This window comes from Cryptomeria japonica, chromosome 10, assembly GCF_030272615.1.
Source record: "Cryptomeria japonica chromosome 10, Sugi_1.0, whole genome shotgun sequence".
Classification (NCBI taxonomy): Eukaryota; Viridiplantae; Streptophyta; class Pinopsida; order Cupressales; family Cupressaceae; genus Cryptomeria; species Cryptomeria japonica.
In genome coordinates this window covers 723,982,301-724,003,379 of record NC_081414.1, presented here as the reverse complement: position 1 = coordinate 724,003,379, position 21,079 = coordinate 723,982,301, and the positions used below count along the sequence as shown (strand labels likewise).

Here is a 21,079-nt window from a genome sequence, read left to right as displayed (position 1 = left end):
TCTGAAAGGTTATATCAATATGAAAGTAAACCTAGAAAATCTTAGAAACATGGACTCCTAGGATGAGGTAAAAAAAGAGATGGAGAAACTTATCGTTGATAATAACATTTCAATAGAAGAATTGTCATCACAAATTATTGCATTGCACACACAGAGGAAAACAGAGTAGGACATCCAAAATAGGAGGTCCTACAATTTCTACCAAAAATTTTCTAATCCATCTAACAAATCTATTCCCAAAACAATTCTGCAAGAATGTAAAGACAAATTTTGCACTCAAACCAAAATAAATGATTTTTGGACTATGAGGAAGAATTTGGTGAGCCAAATACCAGTGCAGAATTTGAGCCCATCGATGAGGATGAAGAGTTTAGCAAATTGTGGAATATGGAGTATCCCACAACAACATATGACAAGAGTGATGATAAAAATGAGTATGAGGTTGAGGGCACTCCAACAACTACTACAGTCCCTGTAATATTTGGTGGAGTCAACGAGTCCATGAAAGAAAAATATAGCAAAGGGGCAAACATTATTAAAAAAATGGGTTTTGAAGGTGGTGGTATAGGTCCCACAAGAGAAGGCATTTGGTTTCCACTTGAGGTACAACTTCCATCAGATTCAAAATCAAAATCTCCTATTAAACTAGTCATTGGAGTTGATTCGTCAGATTCATCATGGAAAGGTACTACTCATTACCCTCCAGCTCCACCTGCATTTTTTAGAGGTTCAAATCCACAAGCACCACCACATTATGGTATTCCTATTAGTGGTGAATTAAGTGCCACTGCCACTGCTAGGGAATCTAGGGATAGTATTCGTATTAGTGTTCAATTAATTTCCACTATGACTGGTGGTCTTGGCATGGGTACTACTATTGATACTAGCTGTCTTGGAGTTGGACAAGTGAAACAACAAAATATCTCTCGCAAGAGGCCACTAGTGGTAGGTACTCATACTATTCAAAATCCCATATCAAGTGCAACTGCTAATACAAAACTATCACTTGTAGCTTTAGAACAAACCCCTCAAAATACTAGAAAAATTACATAGGCAAGTGATAGTGAGACAAGATCAGGAATGGCTATTGCTACCCCTCATAATATATTAGTTAAAACCACAGGCATAGGCAGAACTAGAGCCTCTTCTATTTCACTTTTCAAACATTCAATTGCTTCAGCAAGCCCGAATTATCAATAACGTGATTACTATGAAAAATTTGAACACACAACAAATGCAAATAAAGAAAGAAATAGAGCATTGCAGAGGGTTGCCTTGACTGAATTTTTAGAGGAACAGCCTGCAATGAATAGAGTATTCTCAACATATGATCCACACAAAGATATGATGGAGTTCATGGTTGTTATGCCCCCAAATAAAGACAAAAATCCACCACACAGTCAGATAGATCCCTCTGAATTTCAAGTTAGCACCCTCCAAATAGATTTTTCCAAAGTATAAAATGTGGACAAAATTAATCTGTCAAAAAAGACTAACCAACTGGTCTACACTTCACTACTAAAGGTGGAGAGAGAAAAAAATAAGCTAGACAAATAAAGAGAAAAGTTATAGGCAGACCTGGCAAATAAAAAATCAAAGAGGAAAGCAACAGATAACAATTGCGATGATTTACAGAAAAGGATAAAAAAATTGGGAACAGGAAAAAATGGAGGCATCATTGAAGGAACTGAGAGAAAAACTGGTTGAAAGCAGTAAAAAAATTGATGATGAAAGACCTAGTTCACAAAAATTATACAAAAGTTATGAGTTTGTTGCTACCAAAATTAAAAAAATATAGGACCTAGTGGATCATGAGAAGGAAAAAGCAAAACATTTGGAAGAGGAAGCAGAGGAAGAAAGAAAAAAATGTGCACAAATGAAAGAAGACCTGCAAAATGCAAATGATAAAATTAAAACTTCGGAGGAGAGATTGAAATATAATATGAAAAATACAATGAAGTATATACAAGAAAACATTTGGGGGCAAATAATGCAAAGGACTGACAAGTTGTGTGAATGGTTTGAATTGAATGAAAGTCTGAGATTAATTTATTGGAAGATCAAAGTGCACATTGAGAAGAGCATGCATGTTTATTCAGAAGGGGATATGGAAAAATAGATTTTGCAAGTAGTCTACAGTACCAGTGACAACTCTTTGGCATCCAAGGGAATTAACAACTGCATTGATGCCACAGTTAAGACATCATCTATCCTTTAAAAATGCCAGAAACTAAGGGAAACATAAAAAATTATGGATAAAGGTGGCAAAAAGATATTGAAGCTGCAAGAAAAGACAACCACAATTATATCGATGTTACAAATGTGAATTCAAAACAATCATAATTTTATCCTTTGTAGAAAACAATTATCCGCAACATCATACACGTCACTTTTAAACAATGTTGTTTACTATTAAAAAATAGTTATTAAAAGGAGACATAAATAATTACAATTTAATTCCATTTTTTAAAAAATAAATACATTTAGAATCTACAAAAATCTTCCAAATCATGAATTTGCTTCATCTTTAAATTCCCAATTGTTTAGTTCAAGATATTGATTTCAACGTCAAGTTTAGGCAAAAAGTGTAACCCATTATTGTAGGATCAGACCACCATGATTCCATCATGATGAATGTTGACAAGTTGACCATAGTGGCCCCCTTCTCACTACTACACACAACATATACAGCTCCACCAGTAGATAAGGTATCTTGGAGGATATTGTTAGACTTTATGGAGTCCCTTTCAAGATTATTTCAAATAGGGATTTCACTCTTCACATCAACCATTTGGACTTCATTACAGGCAATCTTGGGCACCAAGATCAACTTTAGTACGACCTACCACCTTGAATAGATTATCAAATTGAGAGGGTGAACCATGCAGTAGAGGATATTATATGTGTGTGTGTCATGGACCACTAGTCTAGATGAAAGGAGTATTTTCATTTCGTCAATTTTTTATACAATAATGGGTATCAAACATCATTGGGTATGACACCTTTCCAAGCATCATATGGCAGACCATGTAGGACACCATTAAGTTGGGACCACATGGAGGAATACAGTGGCAGTTGTCCCTATGTTGGTTTAGGATCTGGAGAAGAAAGTTGATTTGATTAGACAACAACTACAGAAGGCACAAGACTATTAGAAGTAGTATGTCAATACTAAGAGGATTGATTGGAGTTAATCTATTAGCAATAAATTATTCATGAGAGTGTGACTGAATAAGAGTCCAATCTAATATTGAAAGGGCTCTAGGGTTTGTGCCACAATTTGTAGGTCCATTTGCGATTTTGGAGAGAATAGTACCTGCAACCTATCATCTTTTCTTGACAACTAACTTTCACATATCCATGATGTCTTTCACATACCAATTTTGAGGAGATATGTCCATGATTATTCTCATGTATTACATTTGGATTCTTTATAGGTGGAGTCAGACAAGAAACTAGAATCGTAGCCCATTCACATTTTGGCTTTCTAGATGTTGGCCCTTCGAGGCTGAAAGTTGGACCAGGCTAGGATCTAATAGGACCGTTATGAGAAGCTCACAACTACTTGGGAGGATTCTTCTCATTATAGGTCCCAATAACCTCACCTCTTTGATGACTTCCGAGAGGAAGGTCATGCATGGGGATAGGATATGAGGCCCGCTATTTGAGATTTCTAGAGACATGTGATTTAATATTAGATTTTGATTACTATTTTGCATATTTGCTAATGTTTAACACATATATGTTTCTTTAATTCCCATGTATGTTAGTTACTTTATTACCATGATCAAATAATTAATTATGTGATCATAATAATTAGATAAAAACATAAACTTAAGAAAGTTAATTATAGAATTAAATTTTAATATTGTGATGAGAAATTTTAGAAATTGGTAGAATCCTTGTATTCATGAAAAGAGATATAATATCATATTATTGTGTAACTACCTCCGATAACTTTTTTGAGTAGATTAAAAATTTATGTAAAAAGATAAATGAAATTTTTTTATTTAATTTTTTTCATCTATTATACTGGATGTATTGACATGTAATTAGAGTGTGTAGGAACACCATTCCATCGGTCATAAAAAAATTAGAGGCTCCCCAAGAACCTCATGTGCTAACCATGAAGCAAAGACTTAAGCACATATGTAAGGGCTAAAGTCTTGTGCAATGTGCTTAATTTCATGATGTATTAAGATATGTGTTTTAAAATGTTTTGTAATTAATATGTTTGTTTTGTTAAGATGTGCTGTGTTAAAATGTTATATTAAAGTGCTTATATGGGTAAAGTCTTTGTTGCTGTAAAGGGAGCCTTATTTTATCATTTTATTTGCTTACCCAAACGCATTCTTTGAGGGTACTTTTGGGGGGCTTAAAAAAGCTTTGTTTTGTTTTTTCTTGCTACTTTAGTATGCCCAAGTGGGGTACCACGAGGATAGAGGCCTATTTAAGGTAATAGCTTGTAAATAAACAAGAGTTAACCCTTCAATAGTGTCCTTTAAAGAGGGTGGCAAATTTTGAAGTCTTCGGAATAGGGTAGGGTGTTGTGCTTTCAAAGTCTATTTATGAAGAGGACCTAATTGGGATAGAGTGATGATGAAAGGAAAAAAGAATCCCTGCCTATAAATTCACAAAACTCAACACAAACACAAGCAGATCCTCTCTGCTCTGATGTTGAAGTCACAATCACACACAAGATTGTAATACAAAAGATTTCATTAATTTTTCAAAGTGAAAAAAAAATGGCTGTAGCTATTCTGGTTCCAAAAACGCCCTGTCGTATACTGATGACTTTTATTTTATACTATAGTGGGGGACAATGGCCCTTCTACAACCATTATGCGCATATTATGCAAATTTTTGTGTCCGTATAACACGAAAGTTATCGATCGATCGTACAATAGCACGATTTTGAAGCCAGATTAAATGCATCCAAAAAAATAACATTACATAAATTGCCTCCTTTTTGACTTCCCCCTCTCCCACTGTATTTCCTTTCTAATGTCTATGAAGCCTCCCATTCTTTTCCTTCCTCTTCTTATTTCCCAACATCCACACTCATTTCAGTTTTGTTTCTCTTTGTAGTGGGCCGACTCTACACCTCTTTGTCGATGCCCCTCTCACCTTCGCAACCCCCCATTACTAACTTCTATCAACCTTTTTAAATCTGCATTGTTTTCCCTTCGATTCACATACCATTGATTCATTTCTCTGTCGTTTCTTTTCTTTCTAATTTGCTATTTGACCCACAGAAACACTTAGTCTTCTCATGGTATTTCATTATCATATTTTGTAGTTACATTATTCGATGTCTTTTACAATTCCTCTGAAGCGTTTCATTTATTTTCTTCAGAATGGAAGTTGAATCGCTTCGATGTCAGAAAACACACGTGGTAAACATAACCTTGCTGCTCCTAAACTCCCATTTTGCTGGAAAATGTTGTGGAATTTGGCTTAACACCGACTAATTCATTTAAATCCCTTTGTGTGTATCCTTCAATAACTGCAGTTTGTGAGTCACCATTTCATTGAGGCGTTTTGTCAAACAACTGACATGCCACGTCCATGCTTCCACATTTTGCATTCTTGTTTACCAGGGCAGTCACAACTACAACATTTGACAAAATTTGATGAGGATTGATATGTCCAAACCTATTTCAGCTCTCTCATTTTGGCTCGAGCAAGGAGGACATCGGTAGAGAATTTGGCTTTACACTGTCAATTGCAGTTTCTTAATGGTTTCTAAACCTTATCAATAAATTCATTTCATGCATAACCTGCAACTATTGTAGTCCCCGTTTTGCATACAGGTCTGCCAGAGTGGTCGCAACGACAACATCAACAATCTGGAGGCATGTTGTCAAAAAGTTCACAGACCTTTTTTTGTTTCCATATTTTGTATACATTTCATTCATGGCAGCTAAAAACAACATCTGATAGAATTCCTTATGATTTGAGGACATTAATAACTCGAACACAAGCTGAGTAGAGAACATATTTAACTTTCTTATTATAGCTAAATGAATTGAAAACTGAAACTGACAACATCGAGAGCTTAATGAAACTGAGACAAACCAAAATTGGGAAAAGAAAAAGAAATTGAAAATATTTCTGGTTTGTGTCGATTGCCAGTTTGCATGCGTGCTCCTACACCAAGTGACCTATCACACCCACTCACTCTTAATATTTAGTGGACTTCATGTTTGAGTAAACTACACTTCTCACATCTCCACTTCCCCAATAATCTTACATTGAGCTAGGAGATCATTTTGGTATTGGGGTTTAGAAGAGTCAAGGAGAGAGTGGCACTTGCCACCCTATCTTGAATGAAATTCAAATATGAAATTCTATTAATCTTCAATGGGAAAGAAAGGAATGGGTTTCGTCATAATCTTCTTTTGTATTTTTTTTCGTCATCTTGTTTCTACAATTTTGTATCTTGTTTTGAGTACTTTTGGCCTTGAAAAGGAAGGAAAGAATGTAGGAATTTGTAGCTCAACATCAACCCTTTTCATTTGGTTCCAACTCTTGAGGTAGGAATGATTGTATTCTTATTGTTGATATCATTTTAAATTACCATTTTGTGTAAAGAAATTGTCAAGTCATGTGTTGTGTATATGCATTGTGTTGTGTATTAGAATTGTAAGGGCTATGCTCACTCAAGGGTAGGAAGAGTAGTCTTAAGAGGGTGAGAGGGGAGAACCCTTTATGGGTAGAGAACTTTCCTTGTAAACAGAATAAATTTGGGTGTGAGTATTCCATTGTTTCATTTGTTAAGAGGAAGGATGGATATGTTGTTGGGTATGAGTACCCATGATTTTGTTATAAGAAGAAAGATGGAAACAAATTTGAAGGTTATTATGTAATGTGTATAAATATTTTTTTGAGAGTGTGTCCACTCTCTCACTCCATTCTTGGACTCTTTGTGAGATCCATAGTGTTCTATCCTTGGGAGGAATTGTGGTTTTTTTTTGTATCATTTTGTATTCATCATGTGGTTGTTTGTGTGTATACTGGAATCTTAGAGGGGGCCTCCTAGCTTGGGGGTGGCTAGTTTCCTAGCTTAGGTTGGGAGGTGAGCTCCCATAGCTCTATTGGAAAAGTTTTGGTTGTTTTGTGTAGGTTTTGAAGACTAATGATACACATATTTATGACTCTATACAAAAAAAAGTCCATTATCTATGGTGGTTGTTGAAAATAGTGGTGCATTGTGATAGCTCTATGTTGAAAACAATAAATGGGTGTGTAGTAGATGCATGGGGAAGGGAAGAATATCATGGATTTAAATGTGTAATCTATTATTACGCTTAAAGTTTTCTAGAAGTTACTACTGTATTCTATTTCTTTTAAAAGGAAAAGAAGTGACATTAATAAGCTTTGTTATATTGTTATCAAGAAAAAAAAAGGTTGTAGTGAAATCTTTCATATGCTGTTAACATGAAAAGAATTTTTTTTTAATGTAGTATGTTCATATGCATTGAGGAAAACTAGAAAAAAAAGTATTTAGATGTTTATTATGTTTACAAAATAGGTGTAAGCATGAAAGAAATATTCTGATCTGTAATATATTTATATGCATTGAGGAAGGCAAGAAAATGGAGCATTTGGTTGTATATCATAATAAATAGATCTTTTCTTATAAAAGTTAATACAATTTATCAAAGGATTTTAATTGGGAGTGGATGAATGATCTAATATTGCTTACCAATTTTTTTATGTCCTTGTCTCATTACGACACACTGCAATCAACAAGAAAATCAATATCAATGATTATATTTGTAGAAAGTAAGTATCCTAAAAGACTTGAGATTTTATTATTTATTATAAAATTTACATCTATTGTCTTTGATTATATGATACATGGATAACCATCAACATCCTATATTCTTAATCTATCCTTAAAATCTTTGTTGTTTTCCTCTTACATACCTACCTTCCTTCTACACTATCTAAATCAATAATCACTTTTACCACCTTTCATGTTGATTGGTTTGAAAATTCATTTATATCATTCATTGCTAGTGTTTGGTTGTTTAAGAGAAAAAATATTGCTAACATGATATCAACCTCTCTTTTTTTTACCTTTTTTTATGATAGGCATAGTTCAAGCATGCTATCACATGTTTTCTTTATGGTTTGTCAGTGACTGGTCTAGGGTTTGTCACTATCAAACTCTAATGCAACCACCTTATAGTTCCAGTGCATTATAATGGATCCATGTTATATCTTAGATGAAAAAAAAATGGTTATGGTGATTTTTTTATCTTCATTTTTTTTAATAATTCTCATAAAAAATATGTAAATTAAATTTATTAAATACAAAATATAAATATGATAATAGATAAATGAATATGGTAAATAAAATAATAAGTTATTTATATCTTGATTAGTATTATATAAACATATGTTATATTGATATGTGATATGTTTCACCATCAATATTTTATATTTAAATATCAAATAAATTAATCTTTTAAGATTTAAAGTTTTATCCACAATAATCTTTGATGTAATTCATTACCACATTCAACCTAAAAAATATTGAATTTAACATTTTTTTAATAAAAATAAAATCAATTATACTTAATTGTTAATATAACTATAGCAAAAGGAAATATTATAACTTAAAGTTTACTCTCAGAGACATACACTACACCACCGTGAGATCCTAACCTCATTTGGAATCATTCAACTTCATCAGTAGACCAGGGACCCATTGACTCTATGACATCTTTTGAATTGAAGGAAGAGAAACATACTCATGTCAGACCAAAGATGATAGATAACCAGAAAAAATAAATAAGACATAAGCTAATTTTTAATTTCTCCTCATGAACTATATTAAATGAAAAAAACATGGTACAGATGACTAATGTTGTGGTTGCATGTGCTTCTGCTAACAACATGGAGTCACCATCTAGCACCAACAATGTTCTGAAAGTTTGAAAGCTGCTGTCACAAATTCATAGAATGATATTGATGTCATCCCGTTTTTATTGGCTGTCAACTTTTTTATTATATGTGGAAGTTCAATAATTTTTGAACTCTTGGCAGAAAAATCTTTCTCGTCATAAAAAATGATGAGATCTGCAGTATATATCCATCTATCAAAATTCTTCTGAGTATCTAACATTCATAATAAATCTCTAACGTTTAGTATAATTTTACAAGGTTGAATGTCAACGTCTAGCTTGATTAGCAAGTATTAAGACAAGGTTTGGAACAATTAATCATGGTCTTATATAATACCATTTAAGATCATGTTGCTAAATAATACCAGTTAAGATCATGTTGCTAAATAATACCAGTTAAAATTGATGATGTTGGTGAAAGAAAATGGTGCATGGAAAGGAATGGTGAGGAAAGACTAAAAAAATACATCACCCGTTCTGACTAAAATTGTATTTTCTGTTCACCATAAAACAAGTGGACATTTAAAGTCAATTTATACACACATTCAAACTGCTTGTTAACAGAAACCAAAAGTGTCTATTTATTAAAACAAATTAAACTATGAATTCACTTAATTGTATGTGTGTCGTTGTAGTATAGTGGTGAGTATTCCCGCCTGTCACGCGGGTGACCCGGGTTCGATCCCCGGCTACGGCGTAAAGCTTTTTCTGCTTGCCATCTACAGCCTTAGTTTTATGCTAATAAAATATTAAATCTACTAATAAAGATGACTTTATGCTAGCAAATACGTTATTCATATTAAATAGATTTTTATTACGAGTATAGATGTCTTAATATTTTGTTTTAAATTTACTATTAGTTGGTTTATCATGTTAGTTTAAAGAATGATTTGAGGAATACTATTTTTAGTGTGGTTGTCATTGTTATAGTTATTGACAAGAATGATGTCATTCATCCACACCAAAAAAGTAAATAAAACTAGTAATATAATAAAACTAGTAGTAATATGAGTAGTGGAGGTGATTGATTGAAGTGAGGTCTATTCTTCTTCCATCTTTTCCTCAAAGTGAATATAATTATTTTTTAAATATTTTGAAAAAATACCTATAGAAATATTTAATTATTTCTTTACAATTGAAAAACTATAATAATCGTATCATTTTCTATTATCTTATATGATTGTTTTGTATTGCAGGTATAAGATTGTTATATTGCAAGTCTCTACCACTTGATGCTCAAGAGCAAAGAATTGGATGCTTCAGTAGCTATATTCTAATTAAGGATAAAAAGAGAAAAAATAAAATCTATTAGAAATGAAACTTCTTTATGATCACGGTTCCTGTATTTTATGGAATAATGGATATACAAATAATGGTTGTCCATTAACATTTCAATCACATTGTCTGGAGCTGTCTGCTATTCACTGCACATTTCAATCACATTGTGCTGCTATAAAATTCCTTCTTCTGAGAACTGCCGTTCGAAACACATTCTCTTATACTTATTGCATTCTCAACACATTCTCTTATACTTATTGATGGAAGAATATTCTTCTTATTTTTACAGGTCAAGGGTAAGTGAGAGGGATCAAGATCCCCAAAAAATGTTCTAGGCTGCTGCTCCTGAGAGGTAGGTGGCAATGGAAGGCTCTAAAAAATAAAAAATTCCAACACCTAAAAGTAAGACGAGATGGTCTTTTATTTAATGGCCCATTACCTTGAGAAAAGGAAAGAAAAATCAATATTTTAATATATCTATAATACGACTGTGTCAGTCTTTTTAGGTGCCAAAAGGTTAGACAGTAACACACAAGCCTGAAATACATGGGAGACTAAACCCTCAGTTTAGCACAGAGAAAGAGATTTCTTCAAAAAAATAATAAGACAAGTATATATACAAAGTAAAGAGTAGCCCCTCGCACCTTTAATAGCTAACCAGAGGCCTATTGTTTAGGGCAAACTGTATGTTTTTCACAAGTCTATAACTAAAAAATATATATTTATATATATTTATATATGAGATAGAAGAATTTTAGGGTATACAGCAGCACAATCCATTGTTCTGTCATGGTACCTGCAGATTCAAGTATATTTGATCGCTGCTCTCGTTGTTCCTTTTCATTCTGTAGGCTCATCGGTATCTAACTTCACAGCCGCCATCATTGCCTCATGTCCTGCTCAACAAGTCTCTCTCTCTATATATATAGTAACAGTTCATAGGCAAATCTAAATTATGACCTTCGAAAGGTTACCATTTGCTATGTTCGACTTGAGAAATAAGCTGTACCTGTGAGAAACCAAAAAGTTGGAGACCCTATTGGGTTGGCCTAATTGTTTCCTACGACTGATATGGACTGTGTGCATCCCCAAAATATGCATAGTTTCCTTTACACCTCTCCTCTCTCTGTCGATGTGTTCCTATTATCATCACTCTCCTTAAGCCGAGGCTTACCGGAGAAAATTTAAAAGAAGAGAAATGCATGCCATCTACATGCGTGCAACCCCAATTGCCATCCCCATGTTCTAGTGAACCCTAGTTCTTGGTGGCATCTAGTGGAAACCAAAAGGAAGTTTCCGTTTAGAAAAATCTTTTAGGGTTACGGTGAAAACCCTAACTATTAAAGCATGATAATAAATGTTTTAAAATTTATAAATGTTTATAAATTTATTAATAAAACATATTAAACTATATGTGAGTCATCCTAATAGTTAGGGACAACATGCCTTCTACGGGTGGGTGGGTCCTTAGTTAGGACAGTACGTTCCGGTGACCCTCTTTTCATGAACTTGACTTTTTTATTTCTATATAACCATTGCCTTATTCATCCCAAACTCTGCCGCTCTTTGCACTTGACAACCTTTTCTCACACTTCATTGTCCTTTGTGGACTGTGTACATTGTCTAATGGTTTCCTTCTGCTATATCTAATCATGCATACCATATCGTCCCCTTCCTTCTTCTGATGTTCTACCATAATGATAGTCAATTTGACTACGATATACTTTTCTCTTGCCTTCTTCACTAAGCTCCATCTCTTAGTCTTGAAGTTTGTCATCTTCAAAACTTTGTCCTCTATTAACAGACTATCATCCATGTTTATTATCCCACACTATGGTATTCATTCTTATCAAAAACTTCAGGGACTGTCATTGTTTTCACGACGACTGCCACCATCCATTGTTGCATGACCATCATTCTGGTTACTTCTAGTCATTGATTGTCATTTGACTTCATGACCTCTGCACTTTATTCTTGTAGGCTTCTTCGACTATCTTATATAGACTTGAAAGAACATATGAATATTGCTTTCTTCATGAGCCTTTGCTTGTAAACTTCATCAAAGGCCCTGTCATGTATCATTCAGCTTTCTTCATGAGCCTTTGCTTGTAAACTTCATCAAAGACCCTGCCATGTATCATTCAGCTTACCACCTTTATACATGATGTAATGACTATCTTCATGAAACGCTTAGAGCCTTGACAAACCCTTTCTAGCACTCATTGTCCTCTTTTTCATTAGGCTTCTTCGAATGAGTATTATCGTATGTAATGTTAAACTTTTTCTTGGTATCTGTATCTTCTCATTCATGATTGTCCGCGTCTTCTAATAAGTAAGGCCTGAGTTGTCTAGTAACAGTCTTTTTTGCAATACTTATACCTCTTTTGTCTTTGTCTTGCATGCCTTGGACAGCCGTCCTATCTCATTGTTTTCCATGTTGATGTTAGCATATGCAATACATTGTAAGCTTTACCTTTGTGGTATTCAAAGCTCAAGAAATCCTTTAACTTTACAACCACTTGTCTAGGAAAGTTGGATGAAACGCTCCATATCTCCGAGATCATTCAAACTGCCATAAATTTTCTCAAACAATAATGAACATTCTCAGAACCAATAGAGACTTTATAGAATTTCTTTTACCTTGAGTCCTGCCTCCATGTCTGTGCATGGAAAAAGATAATGATATTCAAGGATTCCTCAATCATTCCTACTCCATTCCTCTCATCTTGCTTGCATCGCCATTGTCCTATTTTGTAATGAAGATTCAAGAGTACATACCTATGTTACATGTTTTTTAATACTAAACTTGCATGATAAGTGCTACTATACCAACATGTTTCACTCGTAACTCTTCCTTGATACTTCAAAAAAAGAATTAGCCACCAAGAAGCTCTACAAACCATTTGTGAGGACGAAAACAAAAGTGCAAAAAATCACAACATGTTTGACTTGTTCTCATTATAAACAAACGCTTGTGAGAGTTGTTGGAGAATTGATTTGATCATGTTCGATTTTATGATCATAGATTTTATAGAGATTGACGAGGGATCATCTTGGACTCCTTGATCATAGGTAGGATCTTTATCAACTATGGGATTGGATTGGCCTTAATCAAAGATAGGATCATCTTAATTAAAGATTATGATCTGTAGAATTCTTTTGATATCTTGATCTTTATGTTGGCATATGCTAGATTTGGTTAAGTGTTGTCATTGATGTCAACACTGTATCCCGATTGGATATGGTTCTGCTATCCCGGTTGGACTTGGTGTTTATCTTGGTTTTGACTACGATTCTGATCCGATATGATCAGATACTTGGATTTGGTGTTGGATTCTTATTCAGGATGGTTATATGCTTTCCATATCCTGTTGGTTCATGATTTGGTGCTTCGATAGCTATTGCTTATGTTCCCAGTTGATATTTCTTGGTACCGGTTAGCTTTACCAGTTACCAATATTTGATGATTTGGTTAGATGATTTTGGTCCGGCTTATGGAAATGATTTCTATCATGTTGAAGGTGCTTCTTGACTGTGCCTTAATTGTTTGGTAACTTTGCATTGGCTGGTGTGCTGTTATGATGGTCGTATTTTGATCCAGTTAGACTTTCTATGTTATTGCACTGAGGATTTCTACCAGTTGGTGAAATGTGTTGGATTTTAGTCTTAGCAAAATTTCCGACGAATGTAATTGTTTGATAATTTGAATTAGGTCCATGCTATGTAATGTAAATCATAATATTGATCCAGTGGTATCGTGTGATGTAATTTTTGTAATTATGGGTTTAGCCGACCTTATCAATAAGGTTGATGATTTGTATTTATAGGTGACTTATTCATGTAATTGGGTATGGTTTTTGGGATCAATGGTCATGTCTGCATTATGAGAGAAATATTTTTGTGTGAATAAGGTTAGATCATTTAGCGAGGGTTGAGAAGGGTTTTGTGTTGCAGAGCAGACATTTGTGCTTAACCAGAACTGTATCAAGCATTAGTGGATGTTACTTTCATAGTTCATTTTCTTCTAATTGTAGTCTGATGTTTTGTAAGTCAGTGATAATTCTACTTTTGTGATTAGCACTGAGCTCTAGGCTGTAGGCCTGATTGCAAGTGCAATCCCCATTGTAATTATTTCACATATTGCTGCAAAAGTATTATCTCATTGTGGGTAGGGTTTCCTACCATGGTTTTTCTCTTTACCAGGTTTTCCACATCAAAATTATGATGTCTTATGTACTGTACTTTCATGCTTTATCTTTCATTGTGTTGTGCTCTGGTATAAATCTTATAATTTGCACTTGTGAGAAAACTAATTCACCCCCCTCTTAGTTTTCTCTCGGTATCTGTTCATTCCAATACTTTATTCATGTTAGATTTGTTTCATCTCGATTTAGACTCTTCACCTACCATGGATCGAATATCTTAGAGAATGGCATGTGAGTTTGGATAACAACAAAAGATTCTATGATGGTCTTAATATTTTGGGAAGGTAATAATTGTTTGTGGATATGAAGCTCTTGAGTGAGCTTCATAGGTATTGGAGTGCATGTGGGTGAGAGATGATTAAATAGTCTAAAATTAGTGATGTGATAGAAATGCATAAGTTTGTTTTCAAATTTGAACTCAACAGACTTTGGTATTATTTCCTATAGAAAATTCGAAAAGGTGTATATATTAGAGGCATATTTTTAATTTGGATGGATTAAAGGAAATTAATTTAAATGAGATGAAGAATTAGGATAATAGGTGGAGGTTGCAATGATTTCTTTGTTTCCTCGTTTGGTGATGGGAATAATGATTTTTTAATATGTGTGGGTTAGGATTGTAGAGATGGCTTGGTGTTAATGGAAGTGTTAGACAAAAGATGGCTTTCTCTTATTAAAAGTAGGATAATGAAAGGTTCCCTATTTAAGATTATCTATATAGATAATCTTAATGTGTACTTGCTATTCACAATTGATGGATTGTTATATAAATCTTGTGGGTTCCTAGTATTCAGAGTACATGAATGTGTGCATAATACTTATGGAAATATTTCTTGAAGATATATAATGCAAGGTTCTATAGCATCACAAATTGTCACTAGTCCAATTTACACCTCATTTTTGTGCCTCCACTTTAGCATGTTCTATCCCAATCTCCTCTCTATGTTTGTTACCCAAATTTGATGTCATGAACAACCTGTTGTGGGTCCAATAGAGGAGTACCCGTCTCCCTGGAACCTTATTTTGGCCCCTTTGTAGTTGGACCAGGGCATGGTATGTCTTGGTCTAGACCATGGTGTCCTAAAATGTCATGGTCCCTCTAAATGTGATCCAAATTTGAAATAGGGCAAGTGTTGTCTCCCCAACAAAATTGATCCCCGTGGCTATACATGACCATTCGAGGTCAGCCTAATCGTTAAATTACCTAAGGAACCCTATATAAAGACATTTTATCAACCTATTTTCATCTAAAAATCTAAGCAATCTAAGTCTCCATCTACAAGAAATTTAACACTCGAGAATCCATGAAGCATTCATTATCAAGAATTTTTAGAGATCTTCAAGGTTGCATATTAATCATCCAACCATTTTCAAGAAAAATTACATCAATATTGTGCAAGCATGTGTGTGTGATTAGTTTTTTATCATGTTCATGTAATTTCATACAACATTTGTGATTACATTCAAAGAGAAAAGCATCATTATCGATAATTCCAGATCTTAGATCTATATCTATTCAGTATTTACATTATTTCATTCAAGGTTAATTCCTAAATTGGGGCTTAACTTAGGCAAACTCCTATTCCCAACAATTTCCCCTTTCTTTCAATGTGCAGGAAACAAGTATAGAGCTATGTTCTGAAGGATCAACATAGTTCAGAGGGATGAACAAGTTTAAGTTTTGATGAAAATAAACTTACAGGATCACGGTGAATTGATACTACTTGGTCCTGAAAAATTAGGTCAAACTTCTAGGAATAGATCTGAAACATGTTCTTTTGGATAGATCAAAGTTGGTGGTTCTGTACGACATCTACAAATCATTGTTTCTACCCAATCACTTCTTTTGTCCTAAACATCAACAATCAAATCAATTCAATTTAGGGAGGAGAAAGATCCTACAAAGGAACTAGGAATATTATTAGAATCTTGATCCTTTAAGTCGAGATAGATTAGATTCCTCTCCTCCTTAATGTAATAGTTAATTATGTTAAGAAATTAAATTTATATCAGACTGATGCAATTCATTCAATGTGCAGATTTCCCTTTAAATTCAGAGTATTCAGAATTTAATCCTTCCAAAATATGAATGTCAACAATGATAATGTATCAAGGGCAGTGCAGGGGTTTTCTTCAAGTCTGAAATTCGTCGATCAAGGGAGAGAGAGCATTTATTGATTTCTATATCCTTCTCTCTTGAAATCAACTAATATATATATATATATATATATATATATATATATATATATATATATATATATATATATATATATATATATATATATATATATATATATATATATATATATATATATATATATATATATATATATGTTTAGCGGGACATCTTATGAGGGAACATGTCTCCACAATGTGGAGGCATGTCCACTCATAACATTTCCCTTACATAGCAAGGGATGCAAACTTTATTTATGTTAGTTAACTTAGCTCTTAACCAATTAAAGTCGTCGATCTATGCAAAACACATTATCAAGTTCGATTTATCAAATATGAACATATAAGTTTGATCTAATGACTACGATCATGTAAACTTTGACCTTGTTATATGCAATGATGCCTTAATGATCATTACATGATACAAGGAAAGATAAGAATAGAATTTGATCACACACATATCAATGTGGAGTTTCGATCAGACGTAAGGATGATAGCTTGCAAAGTATTTGAAGTGGTTATTCTTATAAACACAAGGAAGGAGTATGTGTGTGTGTATGTCAATCCACATAGTGGACTAACATACATACATACATGCTTATATATGTATAATCAATATTAATGGTCACCCTTATATCTGATCGAAGCTACTATGCATCATCACTCCCTCTTAGCTAGGGAAGATAATCAAGTATGAAGATATCACCTAACTCATGATATTGGAGTATGGTTTAAGAAATGAAGTCACATGACATTCTTCACATAAACATCTAGGCTATGGTATGTGCACTGGAATCATGTCTCATGATGTCTACCATAACAAGTCATGGCATTTCCATGGATATTACATCACATAATACCCACCATGATCATCTCAAAAGGAGCATAATGATATTCAAGTGATATCAAGTCTCGTGATATATATCAATAAGCCCAAGAGATATTAACTATCATGACATGTCCATGAATATCAAGTCACATGATATTCATCATGATAGTGAACCGATCATTGTAAAGTCGTCACCTTACAATGTCAGATGCAAGTGTTCATTATTTGAAAGATCACATCCTTTCAATAATGTACACAAGGTAGGCCCATAAGTCATAGAGTCACACATATGACAGAAGAGTTTACATATTAAACATATTTATTTATATTAATAAAAATAGAAATTTAGAGATATTCTCAATAACTAACGTTTCAACCATACCAAGTTTCTTCTTGAAGTGTTCAACTTTCACTCTATGGAGCGGCTTGGTAGTAATGTCTGCTATTTGATCACTTGTATTAATATAATCCAACTGGATCATATTCCTTTCTACCATGTCTCTCACATAGTGGTAAGGAATCTCTATATGCTTTGACCTATCATGAAATACTCGATTTATAAACAACTTGATGCAGCTTTGATTGCCACAGTGGATGATAGTAGGCTTCAGAGGCTCTCCAAATAATCCCACAAGTAGTTTTCGAAGCCATACTACTTCTCTTTCTCCCAAAGATGTTGTAATGTATTCGGCCTCTATGGAGCTTTGAGCTACTAAAAACTATTTTCTGCATATCCAAGAAATCATAACTGATCCCAAACTGAAGCAACACCCTAATGTGCTTTTACGACTAGTCACACTTCCAGCCCAATCAGAATTAGAGTAACCATGTAGATTTAGATCAACATTTTTATATTTGAGTCCATGTCTAATAGTACCTTGAAGGTACCTCAATATATGCTTAGCAGCAACAAGATGTATCTCTTGAGGTTCACACATAAACTGCCTAAGGCATTCACTGCATAAAAAATATCTAGCCGAGTGTTGATCAGGTACATCAGTGATCCAATTATCTGTCTGTAAAGAGTAGGGTTTGCAAGTCTGGATTCTATTGTTGCTTGTTTTAGTTTATGTAGGTTGGTTTCCATGTGTGTCGACATTGGTCTGCAGTTCCACATTCCAAATCTTTTCAGAATATCAATGGTGTATTTCCCTTGATTTAAAAAAATACTAGCTAGTTTATGCCAAACTTCCAATCCAAGGAAGTAGTGTAGACTGCCCAAGTCTTTCATATAAAATTCTAATGCTAGGTTCTTCTTACATTGAACAATGAGCTCATATTCTCCTGTAATTAGTAGATCATCAACATATATAATAAGTATCAACAAATCACCATTAATTACTTTAAAGTAAAGATTTGAATCTACATCATCCTTGGAGAATCCTAGACCCAACAATTAGTTGTTGATCCTCTCATACCAATCTCGGGGAACCTGTTTAAGTCCATATAAAGTTTTCTTCAGTTTGCACACATGTGAAGTTGCATTATGAATCACAAAACCTTCAGGTTGTTATAGATATACTTCTTCCTAAATAGTCCCATTTAAGAATGTAGTTTTCACATACATCTGATGGATCTTCCATCCTTTAGCACCTGCAATAGCTATGACTGCTCTAACGGAGGTATACTGGGCAACAGGTGCAAATGTATCTTCATAATCAATACCTTCCTTCTGTGAGAATGCTCTGGTAATAAAACATGCTTTATGTTTCTCTATGCTGCCATTTGCAGCACATTTAATTTTGAAAAGCCACTTGGACGAGACAACCGATTTCTCTTTTGGTCTAAGAACTATGTCCCAAATATTGTTCTTTAGAATGGATTGGTATCTTCTATCATAGCATCCTTCCAAACTTGATGCTTGAGGGCTTCTGCAACACCAGTAGGTTTAGAATTAATGATTTCACTCATTAATGCATCATATGTTAATTTGTGAGGTCCTTTGCTCTCTCTGAATGTTCCTTTGGGTGTTCCATGGTTTTTGGCTTCTTGTATCATCTTTCTATCCCAAACTGGTATCTTGTGATTATTTTTTGGCTCCTCTTCTTGAGTCTCTAGAGGAATCTAACTTTCATTTGTAGTTTCATCTAGATACTCCCTCTGAAATTCAAGAGCAAGATCTTCTTCCATACCTTTGTGTGAATTTGGTATTTCTATCTTTTCTGATCTCTTGGCCTTCTTAAAGGAAATGTCTTCTTTAAAAATGACGTCTTTACTTTGTTCAATTTGTCTCTATCCAGGTATGTATATTTTGTAAGATTTTGAAGTTTCATTGTAGCCTACAAATATTCCTTTTCTCCTAGAAGGTTCTAGTTTCAATCTCTTCTCTTTAGGCACATGAATGTAAACTAGGCAACCAAATATTCTTAAGTGACTGATATCTGGTTTTACACCAGTAAAGGCTTCTTCGGAAATTTTATTTTCCAAGTGAGAGTGAGGACATCTATTTTGAATGTATACGGTTGTATTAGAAGCTTTAGCCCAAAATGAGGTTTCTAAGTTCTGATCATAAAGCATTGCTCTAGCTGCCTCTACTATAGTTTTGTTTTTCCTCTCAGGAACTCCGTTTCGTGGAGGATTATAGGGTATAGTGAATTCCCTCTAAATTCCTGCTTTTACACAAAACTCTTTAAATATTTCAGAAGTATATTATTTCCCATTGTTTGTTATAAGTATTTTAATTTTCTTCTCAGAAGAATTTTCAGTGAGAGCTTTGAATTCCTTAAACCTTTTAAGGATCTCTTCTGATTCTTTGCACTTGAGAAAGTATATCCAGGTCTTCCTAGAGAAGTCATCAATGAAAATTACATAATACATAAATACTCCTATGGAGGGTATAGACATGGGTCCATATAGGTCAAAGTGGACTAATTCTAACACAACTTTAGTTCTACTCAAACTATTAGGAAAATTATCCTTAGTGTTTTTCCCCAAGGAACACCCTTTACATGCCCCATTGTGAGTTTGATTTAGTTTAGGTAGTCTGGTTACAAGTTTATCCATAGAAGTTAGGGCATGAAAGTGAATATGACCTAACCTTTGATGCCAGATCTCATTTGAGTCAGAAGTCTCATGAATGAGGGCTTGATTTGACTTAGGGCAAAGTTTTGAAAGGTGTCCTTGTCTTATGCCTATAGTTTGGGCCTTCTTTATGGTTGAGTTCTTCATTCATTCTAGGACTTTACCCTCCATAAATGTAACTTTGTATCCATTATCTTTAAGAGCTGATATAGATATTAAATTTCTCTTAATACCTGGCATATATAGTACTCCAGTGAGTTGAATAGAGACCCCAGATTTCAATTTGATGGTGTAGGTTCCAACTCCTTTTACTGGATGTACAGAGTCATCCCTAGTTGTAACCTCTTCATCAGATTCTTCTACCATAGTTTCTAAGTGATCTCAGTATCCTGTAATGTGTCTTGATGGTCCACTGTCGATTACACATGTGTTAAGTTTGTTTGAGACTTGGCTGGATAATGCTAAGTAGAATCATGTTCTATATTTGTCTTTTTTATTTTAGCAAATGAGGCTTGTTGTTTTGTTCTGTCAGGACACTTGACCGCATAGTGTCCATATTTATCACACCTAAAACATTGAACTTGTGATAGGTCCTTTCTCTACTTGGATGAACTTTTCCATGAGAATTTCTCTTCCTTTTGAAGTTCTTCTTCTTA

At 34.0% G+C, this 21,079-nt stretch overlaps 1 non-coding gene across 1 annotated transcript; it reads left to right on the top strand.

Annotated features, from left to right (window-relative positions):
• The first annotated feature begins 9,540 nt into the window (after positions 1-9,540).
• Positions 9,541-9,612, top strand: TRNAD-GUC (transfer RNA aspartic acid (anticodon GUC)). Its single transcript has one exon. It is a non-coding gene; the product is annotated as a tRNA-Asp (tRNA).
• The last annotated feature ends 11,467 nt before the right edge of the window (positions 9,613-21,079 follow it).